Here is a 17,147-nt window from a genome sequence, read left to right on the forward strand (position 1 = left end):
CGATTATATTATGTTTGAACTAATTTTCTATTGACTTCTGTTTGTGCAAACAAGGCTGTGTGAAAAACCCTTTTAGATAATCCTATTTTTCACACAGCCTTGTTTGGACAGTCTCCTCTATTGTCTGTTTTATATCTGTCTCTAATTGTCCCCAGCATGAAAAATAGATAAGGGGAAATTTAAGTTAAAATGTGGTGGCGCCCATTACTTTATAGAATCAGTGGCATTTCCCAAAATAACAATTTTCAGAGTTAAATTACAGAAAAAAGGGAAATATAAATAGTAAAAGTATATTGCAAAGTTGTTGTTTTTTAACTTCACATAATTTAACATTTTATATTACAATCTCATACTATAGTATCAATGGGAAAAAACAACATACAATAGATCCACAAACATATGTTAAAAGTATCACAAGGCAATAAAGTAATCACTGAGTGGAACTTGTTTCTGTGTAAGAAGTATCTTTGAAGAGTCTCCTAGTCATCGATAAAGTAACCTAACCAAACTAAGTCATAATGCAATATATAGTACGATTCTACACTATATAAAGCTTTATTTGGAGCAGACTAGTTTGTTCTTTATGTATTTCTTCTCTGAGATATATTCAAGGCTACATTACCACTAGTGTAAATTCTCTCTATTTTCAACACACGTTTCCAGTGAAATATGTGTCCTCACTAATCACTGCCCAATTACAATTCATTAAAAAAGCTTATCTGATGATTAGCTACAAAATGCATTTTGAAGAAAAATCATTAGATAAACTTTTCTAAAAGATTGTGATCGACCTCATAATCTCTGATTGTCTTACTGGACAACCACTTTTATAACACAAGCTTAACCTAAAATGTAATAAATTGCAAATACTTTACTACAGGGAGGCTGACGGAGTGATGCTCAACCTGGATTTTAGGATAGAGTGACACAAATTCCAGCAGAGGGTATCAGGCAGGGGAGGAACTGCAATCTTTTGCTCAGGGGCAAGCACAACCTAGTGACTCAAGTATAGTAAACCACCCTTTTAAATTGAGGGCCCCATTACATATGCAGCGTCACCCGCAAAAGCCAGCGACGCCAGTTTTTACGCGGTTTTGGTATCCAATATACAGCGCTATATATAAATGCAGCACGTATATTTCACCTGTTGCCCACAATTTTTACTCCTATAAGATAACATGGGACGGCGTCACAGATCGGTATCCAATATTCAGCGCAAGGACTTACATGGCGAAAATTTAGAAATCTTGCTCCATTTTCACCTCGCCACACAAAGACAGCCTTAGCAAGCCTTGCGCTGAGTATGGGAGCACTGTAACTCCCGAAACTGCCTGCAAAAATATACTAACTCCTAACGCATGCGCAATATCTATATACCTGTCAACCGCAATCCCCCACCGCAATAACTAATAAAGTGTATTAACCCCTATATCCACCATCAAACCCACACCGCAACTAAAAATAACGTATTAACCCCTAAACCGCCAAAGCCCACAATGCAATAAACCTATCAAAGTATTAACCCCTAAACCGCCAAAGCCCGCAACGCAAATAAATAATTAAATTACTAAGCCCCCAAATTAACCCAAATTACCTAAATTACAAATTACTAAAGTTACTATTAAAATAAAAAACTTTAAAAATAAAAAAGCTAAGTATAAATTAAAGGGACAGTCTAGTCAAAATTAAAATTCTGGTGTAGACTGTCCCTTTAAGCTACAATTACAGAAAATTAAAAAAAATCTAAGATTACAGAAAATAAAAAACAAAATTATCAAATTTTAAAAAAATATACCTAATCCCTATGAAAAATAAAAAAGCCCCCCAAAATAAAAACACCCCGTAATCCAAGAATAAACTACCAGTAGCCCTTAAAAGGGCTTTTTGCAGGGCATTGCCCCAAGATAAGCAACTCTTTTGCAGAAGAAAAAAGTCCAAGTCCCCCCTAACAATAAACCCCCTCACCTACCAAACCCCCCAACATAAAAGAACCTAACACTAAAAAACCTAAACTACCCATTGCCCTGAAAAGGACATTTGTTTGTCTTTTACGAAGTGCCCATCCTAATCTAAATAAAAAAAATGATGGTGATTTATTGTCCACTCCATATACATTTCATGGGCACCCTTGTGAAAAAAAAACAGTTTGATGGCCACTGCACCCGAATAAACACCAATGGAGGCCTTGGGGGTAATCGTTACTGTGCCCCCCAGCCAAGTACACCACTGATATTATGAAAACAAAGATGGGACTTGCAAAACACACATAGGCAGGCTCAGGAGCAGCAATACCCTACTGGGGGCTAGCTGCTGATTGGTGGCTGCATATATGTGCCTCTTGTCACTGACTCGCCAAATATGTTTTTCTAGCTCCCAGTAGTGCATTGCTGCACATGAGCCTACTCTTCAACAGAGGATACCAAAAGTACAAGGTAGATTTGATGATAGAAATAAATTATATAGTTGTTTACAATTGCATCTTCTACCTGAATCATGATAGTTTCATTTTGACTTTACAACAGCCCCTTTAATACTCAAATGGCAAACAGCAACTGTTGACACCTTTAAAAGAAAAGAAAAAAAATTACCAGCATAAATTAAGAACAATTCATATTGTAAACATATTTTACCATTTTATTAACATTAATTAATATTGTAACCAGATTTTACCATTTAGCTGGGCTTCGCCAACCTAAGGCCCTGGGGGCCACAATGTAGCTCTCCAATAAATAGTATGTGTTTTATAATATTCCTCTTTAAGCAACAGATGTGTACTAAGAAAATGCAGGTGCTCTCAGGAGGGGACCCTGTATGTGTGCAGGGGTCTGTATAATAATTACAAACAGCACATCACCTTGACAAGAAAATATGTATTATTGTGCAGGACACACTGTGGTCAATACCTAATGACGTCAAAGCTAATTTAGAAGGTGTTTATATAAAGTTATTGCATACATTTGTGTTTCAAGTTAATAGAATTTGTGAAATTTGGTCAGTGGCTCTCCTAATAATAATAATAATAAAAAAAAACTTAAATGGACATAAAACCCACAATTTTTCTTTCATGATTTAGAAAGAGCATACAATTTTAAACAACTTTCTAATTTACTTCTATTATCTAATTTGCTCAATTATTTTGATATACTTTGCTCAATTCTTTTGACATACTTTGCTGAAAAGCATATCTAGATAGGCTTAGTAGCTGCTGATTGATTGCTGCAAATAGATGCCTTGTGTGATTGGCTCACACATGTGCATTGCTATTTCTTCAACAAAGGATATCTAAGGAATGAAGCAAATTAGATAACACTAGTAAATTGGAATGTTGTTTAAAATTGTATTCTCTACTTGAATCATGTAAGAACATTTTTGGGTTTAGTGTCCCTTTAATCATATGTGGCCCCTCCTCAAAACGTTGGACACTCCAGAAACACTGTTTTGTTTTTTAAATTCTATCTCAATTGTGGTACCTCATTTCTAGAAGAAACAACCTCCATATCATGACATTTAAAACGTTATTATTGTATAGGCCGGCCATACGTGCTCATATTGAGAAATTATCTCGTTTCTTATTAGTAACATGCAGGGTCACTAACAGACACATTTGTGTATTTCTGAATATGTATTTATGTGGTTCACAGTCACTCTATTTTTAGTCGGATGTTATTAAATTACAATACTAACGTGCAGGACGTATTAGACATTTATTTATTGTGAAAACAAAAAAAACGTAAAGGTATTCGGTTGAATCGATCAGGATTGTGTAAAACGACACACTCCTCAGCAACAACAAAAAAAAAGGGGGTCACGTGAATTTCAAAAGCACGTCACTCGGGATAGTGACAAAGCATTACAGGTTGTGAACCGCTGGATTACAGGTTAATTTGCAAAGGTAGGCGCTGCTAAGAGTTAATAGTAGTGGAGCTGCGCCCCTCCTTCTGCCTGGGTGTAAACAGAGGAGCCTCAGCCTATCATGTCTGATTGCCGCTCAGTACTGGAAGAGAAACCAAGGCTCTGTAACGTGATACATTATACACTGATTCAACTTGCTCTGGCTGAGCTCTGAGACGGCCCCTCACACACACAGGCAAGGAGCAGCAGCAGCAGCAGCAGGGAAGGTGCAGCCTTGTGCGAGCCAGCTCCAGTGTGCATGTGAGCACATCTCCATCCTCTGCCCACTGTGCTGCTGCTGCTGGAATGGGAGGAGGCTTCGCTGTGGCTGAACACAAGCACCATTAGCAACTGAAATGAGCTGGCTTTTTAACCCTTGAAGGGAACACACAGAAGAATTCCGGAGAGGTAAAACATGATTTTATTTCTGTGTATATTGCCTTGCTTGCCTGATGTTCTGGGAGAAAGAACTGCTCATTGTAACAGCTGGGAGTAAATTCTTGGGATATTCGTGGATCTCAGGTTGTCCTGCAAAGCTTCCTTTCTTTGTTACAGCTTGGGCAGATTTAAGAGACTGTATTGCACACTATGTACAGAAGGTATAGGGGCTTGCACAGCATGCCTTTGCATTAGAGCTATCAATCAGTCTACAAGCAGTCAAAGCATAGGACTGCAGCAGCTGCTGCCCTTGTTATTCCATCCTTTACTTGCAATCTCTCACTCTTAACTATGTCTTATGATATATATATATATATATATCTATCTATATATCTATCTATCTATATATATCTATAACAATGTATTGTGCATGCATTCCTGCTGGATATTCTAGTTTAGTTGTCTTGAAACCTAATAGGAGTAGTGAATGCATCAGGTAATATAGCAGGATGCCTGTGATAGTGTCTGTGGAATAAACACCTAGTTGTTTGCACATTTTCAGTATGGGAGTCTAATTGACAGTATGTGCAGAATACACTGTGGCACAAAGTAATTTGGGGGTTCTTAATATAATCAGATTCATCGCTTGGAGATTGTGTGCAGTTGAAGATTTGATCCCCTTGCGCTGGAGTGGAAATACTTTGTGTAATTGAAAGCAGATTCACGTCTGGAGTTGTGCGAGCCAAGGTTTTCATTCTTAAAATAAACCTTTTGTTCTCCAAACTTTAAAATTGAGCTTCAAGCCAGGCAGAGACGTGTTTGACAATTATTAATTTAACCTGATAAGCTCTACATAAATGCAGCTTGAGATAAAAATAAACATTACATTGTCAGCTTCATTTAGAGAATGCATAAACATTAATGAATTTTCACAAGTGTATGAATAGACTTTTAGTGTGTTGTTTCTGCACAGAAGATCTGTGTGTATATTTTGTGTATGTGTGTAAATATATATAAAAAATAACAAAAGTAGAACATACTACATATACACAAACATAAATGCAAAACTATGTAAAATGAATGCAACATATTTTACTATTATTTAAAAAAATAAAAGATAAAGTTTGTGGGTTATTTTTTTTTTTTTTTTTTTAGTCTTTTTTTTTTTTTTACTTCCCTTACCTCGTCTGCTCTTTATTAACTCTGTGTTTTCCTTCCCTCTGGGCATGGTTTAAAAATGGTGTGAATCTCCATGCAGGCATTTTACATTCCTCGTAGAGTAAGTGCACTGCTATCAAATCTTGCAGACAAAGACAGAGTAATTCCCCACATGTGTACACATAGCTTTGTCGATAAAAAAACAGGCTGATAGTGAAGGACAAGGAAAAATATCCTAAATAAAATAGTCCATGACATTTAAAAAAAAAAAGTTTTTTTTTTCTTCTCTCTAACAGATGTAAACACTAAATGATTTTTGTGCACAAGTGAATGATTAAACTGTAAGGTTCACACATACTAAATAAGCAGCTAAAACACTTGTGCTATTAAGAAAACCTTTTTCAGTAATCGTTTGTCTGTTAAAAGAACAATAGCTGTGTATATTTTCTTGGCAGACGGTTATCCCTTTTTAATAATGCATGCTAGCGTGTAGAGATTTGTGGCAGTGAAGGTGTTACTAAGCATAGCAATTACACAGTTTTATAGAGAAGGGCATAAAATGTGAAGAATAATGTATACACCCCCACCCCTCATCTATAGAGTAGTATAAAGCAATGCTACCTATGAAGTTCTGGGCATTTTAACTTTGTGGTTATGCTTTTCCGGAGAGTGAAATTGATTAATGTTTCTGAAAGATGCTGCAGATCTGCAGAATGATTTAGCCAGACTTGCTGGTAGGATTATTGTAAGTCTTGGATGGCTGTTGATCTGAAGGTTTGCATTCCTATTGGGGATGTAATGTTTAACAGAAAGGGGGGGAAATCTTATGCGTATGATTTAAAATACCTGTGAACATCTGATATTCTGCACTGAGATCCTTGACGAAGTGTGACCTGATGTGTATAGCGGTTTATTTTATAGTATAGTATAGTATGACTCATAAGAGACCAACATATTTAACTCATTGACTTTCAGATAATCCTTGGCTCACAATGCGTTGCAGCTTTAACACATTGTGAGGTATGATCTTACTGCGGTTCAGTATAGGTCAAGCTTCTTCAGACCTCTGGCTATACATTAGAGCTGTAAACTTTTGTCCATTCAAATAATTATAGGCTGTGTGTACTTTGTGTTGTTGCTGAGTTTCAGTTTGCATTTGCTTTGATTGCTATCATTTAGTATTTTGTGTGTAAAAATTGTACTTTGTTCCACGCTTCCAAGATAAGGGAAAAACAAAATATATAACCTTGGTTTTGTAAATGCTGCAAATTGCCTAAACCATCTGTAGCTGATTTGCTGCTTGGCCTATCCAGGGAGCATGGGACAAACACAAATTTTACACAAAAGCAAGAAGTGTGTAATGTACTTTTTAAGGGGCAGTACACCAATTTTCATATAAGTGTATGTAATAGACACTATTATAAAGAAGAATATGTAGTGTACAGATACTGATCTAAAAATCCAGAATAAATCCTTTTAAAAACAACGTCCTTTTAAGTGCTGTTTGGATAAAATCACAATGGAGCAATAGGGCGTACATAGTACACAAGAGGCTAACAACATTGTGAGGTCCAAACAGCAAACTTGTTGCTTTCATACTTTATTCAGTTACAAAACAGCAGCCGTTGCATGTCATGAAATTAGGCTTTTTTAGAACTTGGAAGGTTAAACTTGCAGTTAGCCTGCCAGCAGCAGTGTCCAGCCAAAATGTAATGATCTTCTACAGAAGTCACAGGACAGCGGAATAAAGATGAAATAATACTTGTTACAGTGAGTTACAAGGCACAAACACGGTTAAAGAGTGATGATTTTACATAATTAATTTGCTTCATATGCAGTTAGGCCCCTATTTGGCTGGAATTCATGTATATGGAGCCTTACAGGTAATAACTTCTGTGTATATATATATGTGTATGTGTGTATATATATATATATATATATATATATATATATATATATATATATATATATATATATATATATATATATATATATATATATATATATATATATATATATATATATATATACAGGCAGTCCTCGGATTACAGACATCCGACTTAAGTACAACTCGTACTTACATACAGAGAAAGAGAAAGGACAGAAAGTGATGTGAAATTTTCTGAACAGGGGCACAGATAGTAAAACAAACTTTATCCTATGCTATCCAAAACAAAAAAAAAATGTTTGGCTAGAGTTTCACCTAAAAAAAGTGCCTGTTCCAACTTACATACAAATTCAACTTAAGAACAAACCCGGGGACTGCCTGTATATATATATATATATATATATATATATATATATATATATATATATATATATATATATATATATATATATATATATATATATATATATATATATATATATATATATATAATCACACACATTATGTGGCAAAGGTACCCTAGAGGTGTATAAATGTTGGTTTTAATGTATGCCATTGATTAAATAACCTCTTTTTTTCTTTACTCCAACCACAACTTGGACTATTCTTCAGCAATAAACAACAATTACATTTAGAATGAGTGTAGGGAGTTAAACAGAGTATATAAAGTTAAAGCAAAGTAAAAACTGAATAGGCTGCACACACTTTGAAGTAAAGATGTGAAAGCAACTAACATGTTACAGAGATAATGTTCATAGCGCTGCAGAACTGTTGGCGCTCTACAAATACCTGATGATGATGATAATAATAATAATCTTGTTCATTATTAACATCTATGTTAACCCTTCTTGTTGTACAATTTATAGCCCCATCTAGTGGTAAGGACGGTTAAATTATCTTTTACGTTTCAAATTAAAAAACTACAAAAAAAATAAAAAAATACAATTTCAAGAGCTATAAATCGAGATCTATAAACCAAGGGGTTGACACATTTCTATCAAATTTAGGAGCCAGAGAGTTTATTTTTTTAGGGAGCAGAAAAGAACAAAAAAAAATGTATGTCTACTGAACATGACTTTGCCAACCCCCCCCCCCCCCCCCAAAAGGGCTTAAGAAATAGTTGAAAACAAGATTTTTCAAAAGAGAGCCATTCACAGAAAATGTGCAGTTACTCTCCCATAAAAGTAATAGATACATGGAACAGCTTCCTTCCAGACATGGTGGAAACAAACTAAAGGATTTACATTTATTAGTGTATGCTTAGGTCTGCTATTACATTTATTGCATAGTGGTTATGTTGGGAAACTCATAAGTGAGTTGTATCTAGACCTATCAGTATATTAACCATTATTACAAAAACTTGGGTAAGGAACAACTCTGTATTGCCTACCCTAAATTCTGTACATGCAAAATGGCCCTGTATCTGTTTTTCTTTTCTATGCAGACATGAGAATGATATATTTGACAAATTAAACATACGTCAAACCCTTACTCAAGCTGTATTAACTAAAGCACCTTATATAGTTGTACTGCTGGTTAAATTATTCCTCCTACTTCTGCTCATAAAATTACAGATGTAAAAACCCCTTGCATACCGTAGTTGTTGTTGACATGTCCCTTAATAAATGTGTCCATAATTCTCTTGGCTTTGACTACAGCACATGTGGCAAACGTTTAACAGGGTTGTCTGATTTGCTGCATAAATGTCACATGTGGCTAATAGTAATTAAAATGACATCAGCAATGATTTAATTGTGTGATTTGTGTTTTTTTCTTCTATATTTTTTTTTCTCCTCACTGGTGCAAAATCCTATTTCTGTGGGGGGTTTTTGTGCAAGAGTGAAAAATTTAGACGGCAACTGCTTGCTTATGTATCTCATAAATGTTTTTAATCAAGCATATGGGTTTTGGATAATTCTAGACTTAGATTAATTATACAAAATGTATTTATTAAACACACATTTCAAAAAAATGTCATTTTTGTTTTTCTTTGCTGATAGTTTTTTGGGTATACCTGAATATATGACATAGTCTGGATGCTGTGATTCATGGTAAAGCAAGTTATTACAAATTATTCCATGATTTCCATGTGTTTCAAGTGACTGTATTTGAATAGTTTAGCCCTTTGGCTGTCAGAGATGAGGCAGGTCTTAAAATGTATTATTGGTAAATAAAGGGTCTGCTTCATTAAAGCTGTAAATTTGTAATAAAATCAGTTTCTTGGTTAACCCTTGCAAAAGGAGTGCGATGGGAGGATATATATGTGGTTGAATTTGAATATATAGTTAATTCCCAAGCAGGAGTTAAACACACAACAAAAAAATGCTCAAATAAAATAAATTTATTTTATTTTTGCAATTTTGAAAATTAGGTTAGTACAGTTTTTAAAGAATTTATTTGCTTTGCTAGTGATTTCATTCTTTGTTTTGCTTGAGGGGGCACTGAAAAGTTTTTTTGTTTCGTTCTTTTATCCCTTTATTTTTTGTGTATATATATATATTATTTTAATTTGGATCAGCCAAAAACAACAACCTCAGACATTTGTGAATGCTGTAGAAGCACATTCCTCTGTGTGAAAAACTTGCCAAAAGAAAGGAAAGAGGGAAGGCGGCCATGGATTTGAACAGCTCCTTTGAGAGACCATAGAAACAACTTTTTGTCTTCTCTTTGACACTGTTGATTTGTTCAATTTGTACAAACTAATGGAAAAAAAAGAGGGAAACCTGTAAAACAAAAAAAAAAGTCTCCAAATATAGAAAACCTCTTGTTTCTATGACTGACCTGCTGGGCATTTTTGTATGCAGTTTAGAAGCTGAGTTAATGCATTTTACATTATTTGTTCTAGGTACTGTGATCACAGCAATTTTGATAGTGCAAGTGGCCAACACGTTATTTTTATAATGGGAAACCTCTTATGAAAGCATTAATTGTTGAAACTGCAAAGCTAGTTAAATATTCTACTGCCACAGTAATGCAGATTCTTGAAAAAAAGAAAATATTATCCTAAACATTTTATATATACAAAAAGTAATTGCCAATGTGTTGGACTGTAGCTATACTAGTATATCCCCTTTTTCCGCCATGTTGAATTCCTGTTATTGATACTACTTTTCAGGTGTAGAGCATCAATCATTTCAAATTCATCTGCTTTTTTGTATATTTTTTGATGTTTCCATAAATTAGTTTAGTTTGTAATATATGATATAGTATCATTGCAAGTAAAAATGCATATGAAACAGCAGAATTTACTCGTCAACATATTTCTCTATCTGAAAAAAAAAAGTTAATCACTAATTATTTCAAATGAAATTAAAACAAATACTTCAATTCAGTATTGGTATTGTACTTCCTGCTTACTGGCTGATAAGGACAACTACCTCTACTCTGCTGGTTGAGAGGACACAACTCTGAAAGAACGAGGAGGAAACATTGATTTACGTGGTATTATTGATTCTTGAGATACTGTGACTTAAAGGGACATTGAATGCAAATCAGGGGTTTTCATGATGTATTTTAAAAACGTAGGTGTTCTTTTTTTAAATTAGCGTATTTTTCAAACAATGTGGGAGTTATCTCTATCAGCCCAAATGATGAATATGTGGGTATGCATCATGTTATTTTTTTTAATTAAAATTTTGTATGAGCATTTTTGTATGCTGCATGTCGTTAAATTGCAGAACCTAAATATTAATTTTGGACATCAGTAAAGTTTTATACTCAAAGTATGTTTATTGCAATGTACAAATCCATTACTGAAAATGACAGGTTTAATCTGTTTAACAAGTAACTTATTTGTATTTCTTTCTTTAATTGATCTAGTATGATTAACATAGATTAATTTATATAATCCTAATTCACAGGATTTTATATATATATATATATATATATATATATATATATATATATATATATATATATATATATATTCATCCTCCATAAGAGGTTGTGCAGGTCTGATCAAATAGTGCATGAATGATCAGGTTACAGAACTATTCTCTGGGAAAAAATGCAGTGATTGCCATTTTAGAGATGCAGAGCTATTGAAATTTTACATAAATATATCTCCATCGTGGGCCAGCGATGGGAGATAAGGAAAGTGTGCATCATTGCTTTTAAATGAAATTAAGAGCAGGTAGAGAGAAACAGGGCCTCAGATAGTGCGAGGACATTTCATTCTGCTGAAGATATAATGCAGGCTGATAGTGACACAAGACAGATGCAGACAGCCTGATATGAAACATCAGTCTGCTGCAAATACTCTTTATTGCTTAATATAGGATACATTCCAGTCTAGTAGCAAATTATGATTCCTTGTTTATTTTTTTTTTATCTTTTCACTTCCATTTCCAGATCTCATAACATCCTGCTCTGGTGTATTGTCTTTCACTCTATGAAAGGTCACGTGTCCCAAGAGGAGAGAGAACTTGGATTGCTAACTGATTCTCTGAGCCATATAAATAACAGATGACACAAACATTGCAAAGTAAACTCTCTAACCCATCACATTTTATATTTGTTTTCAAGCAGTTTCTTCTAAGGAAAAGATAGAAAAACATTTTTTTATTGCTATTGTTTAGACCATAGGATTAGGTCCAGGTCCCTTTGCATACTGTTCTGGAAAGAGTATTAATGCACATCATCCATTTGATGCTGTGAGCCTGATTCTCTAAAACGTTCTGGTCTGGAGATTATCTAAGAAGTCTTGTCAGTACTGCGAGGTTCCTTTAAAGGGACAGTCTAGTCAAAATTAAACTTTTATGATTCACATAGGGCATGCAATTTTAACCCGTTGAGTGCTAAGCACTTTCCCACCTGGGTGCTAAGCTGATTTGAGGGTTTTTTATTTTTTTTAAATATTATTATTTTTTATTTTTTTTAGATCCCCAAGACTTATACTGTTGGAAAGGTTAGGCGATTACCTTTCTAAAAGTAGGTCTTGGGGGGGTCTGTAGCTGCTTAGATGCCTGAGATACAGGCTTCTAAGCAGTATGCCCCCTTTCCCTATTCTTGTCATTGTAATTTGTTAATAAAGTTGCGCAGTGACGTCATCAAGCAAAACCTGAAGCCCCGGTGATGCCTGTCACTGTACAGGCCCGATCGTCGAGGTAGGAGTGGGTGGGAGCCCCCAGATCTCCCTCAAGGTGGGAGAGTGCTAGCGACGGCACTGAGCCGTCGTTAGCACCTGAGTGGGAAACTCTGCGACGGCTCAGAGCCGTCGTTAGCACTGAAAGGCTTAATCAACTTTCCAATTTACTTTTATCATCAAATTTTCTTTGTTCTCTTGATATTCTTAGTTAAAAGCTAAATCTAGGTAGGCTCAAATGCCAATTTCTAAGCCCTGAAGACTGCCTCTTATCAGAATGCATTTGACAGTTTTTCACTGCTAGAGGGCATTAATTCATGTGAGCCATATAGATAACGTTGTGCTTATGCACGTGGAGTTATTTGGGTAAGCACATTTATTGCCTAAAATGGAAGTCTGTCAAAAGATCTGAGATAAGGAAGCAATCTGCAGAGGCGTAGATACAAGTTAATCACAGAGGTAAAAAGTATATTAATATAATAATTTAGTGTTGTTTATGCAAAACTGGGGAATGGATAATATAGGGATTTGGCTATCTTTTTAGACAATAAGAATTCTGGAGTAGACTGTCCCTTTAAAGAATTTTAAAAAGGCATATTTTAGCATTAATCCCCAAAGATTGTATGTGATTTCTTTCCATGCCAGTGCGTTTTTGATCATTGGGCTCTCTGTGTGAAGTTTCTTCAAGAAGTTGTAGTGCCCTCCTATTCCATTATAGTTTTGGTTTAAAAGGATATATAATTTTACAGTATAATGTATTATTTTTATTTCTATAGAACATTTATTTTTTCAATGCTATCCCTTGTTTCATTTTGTAGAAAAAGGGTGACTTAGTATGTGGAGAGGTTTCTTTTCATGGAAGAATATATTTTTTTTAGTAGGTGTAGCTTATAGTCTGTAGGACATAATGAGATCAAGTTTCTTCCATTTGAAAGGTCTAAAATCTGAGTTGGCATTGAAGGAGCTATATAGCTTACTGGTTCTTAATTATGTTATTGAAATAGTTTCCCATGGTGCTTTGTTTGGCCTATGCACATTATTTAGCCTTGTCAGTGACTGATTTAATAATGATTGTGCTTTCATAGGCCTGACCTCTGATGATAGCTATAAGCCTTTCCACTATGTATACAATTATCTACAGGACAAGCTCAGCTCTAGGGAGAGGCTACCTGGCTGCCATAGACTGAATAGATTGTAATAATATTTTGTAATTGGACTAAATTAAATTGCTGTGATTGATTTCCAAAAGTCACCTCAAATCGTCCCTAAAATGTATAGCATCTTATTTTATAGTGATGGCTGGATAGGCATTAAAGGAATACTCAGGTCAAAATTAAACTTTCTTGATTCAGATAGAGCATGCAACTTTCTAATTTTCTCATATTATCAATTTTCTTCATTCTCTTGATATCTTTATTTGAAAAAGCAAGAATGTAAGCATAGGAGCCGGCCCATTTTTTGTTCAGTACCTTGTTGGCACTTTCTGAGGTGCTGAACCAAACATGGGACAGCTCCTAAGCTTACATTCAAATAAAGATATCAAGAGAACAAATAATAATTGATAATAGGAGTAAATTAGAAAGTTGCTTAGAATTGCATGCTCTGTCTGAATCATGAAAGTTTAATTTTGACTAGACTATCCCTTTAACAGTCTTTTTTAGTACCACCTGTGACAACAAAGGGGCATTCTCTATATAAATGCCATGTTCTAATTTAGATCTTCTGATCTTCGCTATCTGTATGTTTAACCCCACAAACATTGCAGATCATGAGCAGGAAATGATTTTCCAATGGCCACTACTTTCTTGCTAGGGTCAGTAGTACAAAAATCACGTCAGCGCACGTATTACTTGCTTTAGAATATCAGTATAAATGTAATTTTGTTTAATGTTAAATGCTTTAACGGAATATTACCCTGAAAAAAACAATTACTGCACTAAATTTGTCTTCATTCAGAGGTAGTACACTTGTCATCCTCCCTTGAACACCAAATTGGTTAATTCCTAAAAAAAATGTAAGCAGTTATTGAGAGAGCTTGAAATTGTAGCCCGAAACCCCTTTTCCACATTGCTACCTTTAACAAAGTTAACATTTGTTAACCTTATGTAATTATTAAACACTTGTTTAATTTTACTCATTGGTTAAAAAAATGTGCAATTGCTAAGGAGACAGCTGTTTAAGCGCTTGAAAGTTTCGATTCCCATGATAGCAGGGGGCAGTACGTCGTCTTAATTAAGTAAAGCTTTGTTTAGGGAAATGCTTAAAGGCCAGTGTACTTAAACAAGGCTATTTCTTTTTTGTGATAAGGTCGATGTTGGAGAGAAGTAAGTAGCTGTGTGCATTATCTTATTAAGCAAAAGTAAGGTGGAAAAATATGAGAGATACCAAACTAATTGCAACACATTGCAGTGTTCATGCCTAGATATCGATTTGTTAGTCACATATGAGAGGTAAATTCAAAGAAACTATTTTTATTTTCTAAACAGATAAACATGAGGTGTATGTCATTTTTATTTATCTGTTCATTTCATTATTTTTATTTTTTTTGGAAAAAGGGTCATCAGGTTTTTATATTATTTTATTTTAACAGCTTTTAATTATGTAAAACGAAGTTGCTTTATTTAATTATAAGGTGAACAGATAATGCAACTGTTTAAGGGATTTTATACCCCTTGCTTTTTTGTTCCAGTCTCTCTAGAAAGGCAAACATTTTTAAAAAAAATCTGTAACTTAGGGTTTTAAAATGCAGCACTGTGAAAATGTAGGTTACAAAACTGCGTTTTGGCCATTCTTAGAAAAGTGGAGACAAGCACAATTTTGTTTTTCTCACAAAAGCAAGATGTTTTTGTCCTTTTGAACCTTTACTCTTCCTGAAGGCACATCTGACACTGTGTGTGTGTATATGTGTGTGTGTGTGTGTGTGTATTAAATTAAAATAAACTTTCAAGATTTCGATAGATTATGAGAGGTAAAACAACTTCCAGTTTACTTCTATTATCAAAATTGCTTCCCTTGGTATCTTGTGTTGAAGAGTAAATCTAGGCAGGTCATAAGATATCAGGAGTGTGTATGCATCTATAATATTCTATGGCAGCAGTGTTTTGCAACATTATTTGTAGCAGTATAATACATTGTTGCAAAACACTGCTAACATACGGCTAGATTACGAGTTTTGCGTTATGAGAGGTGCGGTGTTCACTCGCACGTTATTGTCACCTCTCACTTACTTACAGCGTTGGTATTACAGGTTTTTATAAACCCGGCGTTAAGACAAGAAGTGTGCGTAGAGAAAACTTGTGCTCCATACCACATTCCAATACCAGCACCGCTTAAGTCAGCGGTGACCTGGTTGTACGTGCTTGTGCACAATTTCCCCATAGACATCAATGGGGAGAGCCGGCTGAAAAAAAGCCTAACACCTGCAATAAAGCGGCTTAAAGCTCCGTAACGCAGCCCCATTGATTCCTATGGGAAAACAAAATTTATCTTTACACCTAACACCCTAACATGAACCTGAGTCTAAACACCCTTAATCTTACATTTATTAACCCCTAATCTGTTGCCCCCGACATCTACAGTATACTTATTAACCCCTAATCTGCCGCTCTGGATATCGCCGCCACTATAATAAACATATTAACCACTAAACCGCCTCACTCCAGCACCACAAACATTAGTTAAACATTATTAACCCCTAATCTGCCACCCCTACGCCGCCACCTACCTACATTTATTAACCCCTAATCTGCCGCCCCCAACGTCGCCACCACTTTACTAAAGTTATTAACCCCTAAACCTAAGTCTAACCCTAACACCCCTAACTTAAATATAATTAAAATACATATAAATAAAACCTACTATTAATAACTAAATAATTCCTATATAAAACTAAATACTTACCTTTAAAATAAACCCTAAGCTAGCTGCAATATAACTAATAGTTACATTGTAGCTAGCTTAGGGTTTATTTTTATTTTACAGGCAGGTTTGTATTTATTTTAACTAGGTAGAATAGTTACTACATAGTTATTAACTATTTACTAACTACCTAGCTAAAATTAAAACCTAACCTGTCTTACACTAACCTTACACTACAATTAAACAAATTACCTAAATTAAATACAATTAACTAAATTGAATACAATTACCTAAATTACAAAAAAAAAAAAAAAATTACACAAAATAAAAAACAAATTACAAGATATTTAAACTAATTACACCTAATCTAATAGCCCTATCAAAATAAAAAAGCCCTCCCAAAATAATATATTTTACAGGTAAGTATTTTTAGTTTTAAATAGAAATTATTTAGTTATTAATAGTAGGTTTTCTTTAGATTTATTTTAATTATATTTAAGTTAGTGGGTGTTAGGGTTAGACTTTTAGGGTGTTAGGGTTAGAGGTTTAGGGGTTAATAAATTTAGTGTAGTGGCGGTGACGTTGGGGGCGGTAGATTAGGAGTTAATAAATGTAGATAGGTGGCGGTGATGTTAGGGACGGCAGATTAGGGGTTAATAATATTTAACTAGTGTTTGCGATGCGGGAGTATGGCGGTTTAGGGGTTAATATGTTTATTATAGTGGCTGCGATGTCCGGGGCGGCAAATTAGGGGTTAATAATTTTATTTTGGTGTTTGCGATGCAGGAGGGCCTAAGTTTAGGGGTTAGTAGGTAGTTTATGGGTGTTAGTGTACTTTTTAGCACTTTAGTTATGAGTTTTATGCTACAGTTTTGTACTACTACTGACTTT

The 17,147-nt window shown here is 34.7% G+C and overlaps 1 protein-coding gene across 2 annotated transcripts in view; it reads left to right on the top strand.

Annotated features, from left to right (window-relative positions):
* Positions 1-4,013: 4,013 nt before the first annotated feature.
* The window catches only part of TENM3 (teneurin transmembrane protein 3), a 756,540-nt gene continuing 743,406 nt past the window's right edge, over positions 4,014-17,147 (top strand). For both annotated transcript variants that reach the window (XM_053703859.1, XM_053703860.1), the window contains exon 1: positions 4,014-4,299. The gene's annotated coding sequence lies outside the window, so the exon portion shown is untranslated. The remainder of the gene's footprint in view (positions 4,300-17,147) is intronic.

The sequence above is a fragment of the Bombina bombina genome, chromosome 2 (genome assembly GCF_027579735.1).
Source record: "Bombina bombina isolate aBomBom1 chromosome 2, aBomBom1.pri, whole genome shotgun sequence".
Taxonomy (NCBI): domain Eukaryota; kingdom Metazoa; phylum Chordata; class Amphibia; order Anura; family Bombinatoridae; genus Bombina; species Bombina bombina.